Genomic DNA, 5,826 nt, shown 5'->3' on the forward strand with positions numbered 1-5,826 from the left:
TGTTGACGTACATATGTGTGTTTACTCGTACTCGGCCAACACTTATTATCGACTTATCCGCGACCTCCCACTCGATTTTCGCCCTCCTAAATAGCCATCCACTGACCCTGTGAGCGGGACTCACCTTCCCGTTGTCGGAAAACGGTTTAAGATTCGACGCTTAAACCCTGATTCTCACATTTATGACGAGAATAGCAAAAACTGTTTCAAAATATTTTTAAAAAAAATACAACTGAAAGTAAAGTTCCATGTGTCACTTCTGGTGTGTTTCCATCCCTTTCAACGAATAACAAAAGACAACGGCCTTACACTAAGTGTTTAGACGGAAAAAAAAGGAGAAGGAAAGAGAAGTGGGGAAGGGAAGACGAAGTATAAGGAGATATATGGAAGGAAAAGGATCGAACTGAGCGGAATATGTAACAATAGTACTTCCTCTATGTTTTACTTGGAGTGCAGTTTTTAAGCTGCGAGGCCGTGAGTTTTAAGAATAACCTGAGTTATAGCTTACGCTAATAAGTAGTTCAGCTATATAAAAGCTAGACAGAGTAAAGATTAAGGCTTAAAAGAAGAGTAAAGGTTTAAATCTAATAGTAAAATTAATACAGAATCTGAGCTAGTAACCAGAATCTAAGCACAATAACAGGAGAAACAGCTAAACGTTTAAGAAAAGTTAGTATTTACTATTTTAAAAATAATTATGATATATTAAGATATTTAAAACTACTTTATAATATAAAGTAGTTTTAAATATCTTAATATATCATAATTATTTTTAAAATAGTAAATACTAACTTTTCTTAAACGTTTAGCTGTTTCTCCTGTTATTGTGCTTAGATTCTGGTTACTAGCTCAGATTCTGTATTAATTTTACTATTAGATTTAAACCTTTACTCTTCTTTTAAGCCTTAATCTTTACTCTGTCTAGCTTTTATATAGCTGAACTACTTATTAGCGTAAGCTATAACTCAGGTTATTCTTAAAACTCACGGCCTCGCAGCTTAAAAACTGCACTCCAAGTAAAACATAGAGGAAGTACTATTGTTACATATTCCGCTCAGTTCGATCCTTTTCCTTCCATATATCTCCTTATACTTCGTCTTCCCTTCCCCACTTCTCTTTCCTTCTCCTTTTTTTTCCGTCTAAACACTTAGTGTAAGGCCGTTGTCTTTTGTTATTCGTTGAAAGGGATGGAAACACACCAGAAGTGACACATGGAACTTTACTTTCAGTTGTATTTTTTTTAAAAATATTTTGAAACAGTTTTTGCTATTCTCGTCATAAATGTGAGAATCAGGGTTTAAGCGTCGAATCTTAAACCGTTTTCCGACAACGGGAAGGTGAGTCCCGCTCACAGGGTCAGTGGATGGCTATTTAGGAGGGCGAAAATCGAGTGGGAGGTCGCGGATAAGTCGATAATAAGTGTTGGCCGAGTACGAGTAAACACACATATTTAAGATATTATACAAATTTAATAAAAAATGCTATTCTAGAAGGTTGCAATTAACAAGATTAATAATAATAATTTCAAACTGAAGTTCCAAAAGGCAGTTAGCGGGGTTGGGTTTCGCGTATTTTCGACAAAGGAGATGCTCTGATCCTCATTAATAGAGAGGTTGCGGCTGACGTTTTCAACGCGAAAACGTGTACTTCGGACGTTCATCGCCCCTTCCTGTGAGCCTAGAAGTTTAACAATGGCGTTTGGAACGTCAGTAGAATCATGCTCGACGTTCCAAACGCCATTGTTACACTTCTAGGCTTACAGGAAGGCAGTGCTGAACGTCCGACGTACACATTTTCGCGTTGAAAATGTCGGCCGCAACCTCGCTAATATCTATCCTTAATTGGCCCTAGTCCACCTGAGAGGAAAGAGAGAGTTCTACTTACTGAGTTGTGAATTGTGGAACCTTGCTTTATCGTTCGTCGTCAGCGGTCAGTGTTGAATGGCAGTTGACCAGTTGTTTCCTGGTGTCTTGAAGGCCGCCTCGATAACAGGCCGTGAACCCTCTTTATACCAAATTTGAGGGGGTGAGAACTGTGATATTATTAATGATTTATACGCTAACCTGTTAGTTTGTTGATGTATGGATCTAGCTAGTACCGACCACTGGCACAGAGAAGTTTGTTTAATTTATTGATATTGGTGTCTCCAAGATATGATTTTATAATATAAATTTCTATAAGTTTGACAGCACTCATCCATAAATTAACATTCAGCTGACAATAATATCTGTAAACTGGTCAACAATATAGATATTGTTTATGTCAAACGTAGCGTTTGCGGTGGTCGAACGAAGCAATTTATTGCTGTAGCCACATGTCACGTGCAACCAAAGAGGGGATAAGAAACATTTATTTCCGTCTTGTTGATATTATCGTCTATCGAATTACCGTTAAACAAATGGAGGAGATTTCTTTTATTGATATTTTAACAAATTTTTTATTCGAGGAGAGCGTCTCAGTCATTGACCGCAGAAGGCCCCCTTTTTCCTTTTTGAAAGAAAATCACGAGGTTTATACTGTTCTAAAACAAGAAAAAGGGTTTCAGACCTTCACATAAATAATTTTCTTATTTTGCTTCTTTTAAAAATTTTATTACTGTGATTGATGTCTCAACTGCCACATATCTCTTCCATTCTTTTTATTTTATGTAGACCCTTCCAGATCAGGTTGACTCATGATTACCATCGTCGGATATTGAGAACAATTGGAATAAAGCAAAAAACTTTCAGTTTGTCGCGAATTTGTATTAAATGAATCAGCTAGCCACATGCATTTTTTCAAAGTTTCCTTTATATGCATAACACCTAAATAGCGGACAGTTACTCATACAACGTCCACCCGGGATGAGTTCTCATGTGGAGTTGCCATCAAACTAAACCTTCTGCAATATCTAGCAAATTACAATTTAATTTTACTAAAAACAAGTTATTCCCGATGAAGAAATAAACTTGATTTCTGATCCATAAAACTGAAAGAAAGTTAGAATCATCATTTCAAACATTACATTTAATTTCGATTTAAATTGTGTTAAAGTCTAACATTACGAGTAAATTGACTGTCACGTTATATCAATTCAAAATTTTCCCTGAAAGCAGTTAATAGATAATCGAACCAACTGTACTGTTAAAGGAAAAGTATGATGTACAGTACAATGACAAGACACTATTAATTTGAGATGGATACCATATATTTTAACTTTTCTATCGGGTTATTATTAAATTTTTTATACACATTATTAAACTTTCGAATTATAGTTTTCAATATCCAACGCAATTTCTTCAGTTTTATTAGCTTCAAATAATTCTAAATTATCATTAAAATAGTTATTTGCTGGTTTTGATCACTTTTATATTTATATACATTAGTTTGTTTTTTAATATTATATTTTGAAGTTTTATTTAAATATTTTTGAATATTTTACAAGCATTATCATTGATACAGATCTATTCTACATAAATAAACAAGAAGGTGAGGTTAAAGAAAAAATTTTCCCAATGATTTAACATGGAAATCATTTTAACCATTCATTTCTCCCGTTCTAGATCAAATTTTAAAATTCGGTCACTGTCACAACACGCAATTTTCGTACTTCTATTAATGTGCAAAATGTCTTTTAAATCGGTTGAGTCGTCCCCCTCTTTTCAGCAATTTGTCAATTTGAATCGCTGTGAAGAAAGCTTGCACTCTTTTCTCTCTGCTCTTTAATAACCCATGCTAATTCTCAACGTTTAAGAGAGTCAGACCACATAATGAGAAGAGATGTTAAATGGACTATATGGAAATCTACTTATTTTGGCAAAAAACCAGGAGAAAGACCAAAAACTATATGGTAAGACAAAATCTTAAATTTTGCTGACCCACAATAACAGATAAGAATAGAAATTCTTAGAAAAGGCCTTCATCTAACGGTGGACATATGCAAGCTTGGAATGTTAATGATACAGTATTTCCTCGATTATTTCCGGGTTGGAAAGCATGGAAAACATCTTGTAGCATTGAAATGTATAGAATAATGTAGATTAAAGCAACAGGTAAAGCGATTCAAGTAAAATTTCCATCTCTTGAAATTCTCGAAACTCAAAAATTGCTTTGTACTTTAAGATTCTCAGAAACAATTTTTGAATAAAATTATAAATATTGTTGAATATTCAACGTAGGAAATTAATGATTGAGTATATAAGTGTAGGGATTATCATTTGAAGGGTAATTACAAAAACTCCACTTGGAAATTAAGAAAGATTTCTAAATGACATCGTAACAGACTCGAATAAAATCGTAATAACAAAATCGTAAGAGGCTGAATTAAGTTAATTATATAAATAATATTTATTTAAATTATAGTTGTTACCCATAAATACAGTTAAATGGTTTTGATAAATATAAGAATAATTATGATGTCCTGTGTTTTCAATTTTTAACCATTGTCTCTTGTTGCAAGGTAATTAATTCTGGTATTATGTTTTAAATTTATTCTTCCCCAGGTTTAATAAAGAAAATACACTATTTTATATTCTGCATTAAACTTTTATCAGAACTTAGTGTTGCACTGTAATTACAATTTTCTACGTCAAATTTAACTTGCGTGTAAAATATAACTTGTGTACGATATAAATTCTAATATTAATTTCTTAAAGAAAAAGAATGTTTTCTATTTCGGCTAATTAATTTAATGCAGTTAACATTGTTAGAAAAAAGACGAGAAGAGATATGGACATTTTACTGGCAGGAGGCATCATCAATTATATACGAATTAAAATTTGAGGTGGAAAGCATATATTTTAAATTACATAAATTCATAAGTAGCTTAAAAATCGCAGCTGGCATTGTGGTGATGTCACAATAAATAACTGCTCGTAAGTATAGGCCTATTCATTATTTTTAAAACATCTGTTGTTACTTTATCATTGAAAAATTTAATTATTGAAAAAAATTGAATTCGTATTGCGTTAATACAATATAGTTCACAAGTATAAATCTTCGCTTGTACACTTACTTATTTATAGATCGTAGTCTTACTTTATGTCTCATATACTTTAAATTTAATATCATTAATTCAGATTACTTTTTGGAAAAGATTACAAAATACGTATTGTGTTAAAAATGCAAGAGGAAATAACATTAAATTAATGGATCAACTCTGTTTCACAGAGCTGATCCATTAAAGACACACTTCATTTGTTTTTCAATTTAGTAGTGAACCGATATTAGGGCGCCCAAATTAGAGCGTGCAAACCTACTTCATTCATGTACCACTGTGGGTGTATGAAGAGTATGACTGTATACCACGGTGCCGTGAACGAAGAGTAAACTATTAGATATTGTATGTACGGTACACGTGTATCAGTGCATTTTTCACATTCAAATCCTTATTTGATTTATCTTCATTTATTGATTGTAAAGGTAAAGTGAGCCCATTTCTGGTTACATTGCAAAACATTTAGCATCATTAAAGTCAGGGAGACTGAATTGATTTAACTCAAATATTGCTTATAAAATAATGAAAACACTTTATAATGAAAATTTGCAAATTTCTTGCCAAAATGTAAAGATAAATTACAGTCGACCCCCCTATAACACGGTAGATACGTTCCGGTTTTTATGAATCCATTTTCTACGAGTCCAGCCAATCACAGTCTGGCACGTATGCAGTTTACGGACTACGGCTGTTTGAAAGGTTTCTTCCATAAAATTAATCGATTCTAGGCTAATTCGACTCAAAATGTCCAAAATACATATAATTTTTTGGGAATAATCCTTATAAACTATGCTATAAACAAAAAATTATAGGATTACTTACCAAGTGTGCGCCGTTACACCGCGCCATTG

Source organism: Centruroides sculpturatus, unplaced genomic scaffold (genome assembly GCF_000671375.1).
Source record: "Centruroides sculpturatus isolate CEXI.00-Female unplaced genomic scaffold, Cexi_2.0 scaffold300, whole genome shotgun sequence".
Lineage (NCBI taxonomy): Eukaryota > Metazoa > Arthropoda > Arachnida > Scorpiones > Buthidae > Centruroides > Centruroides sculpturatus.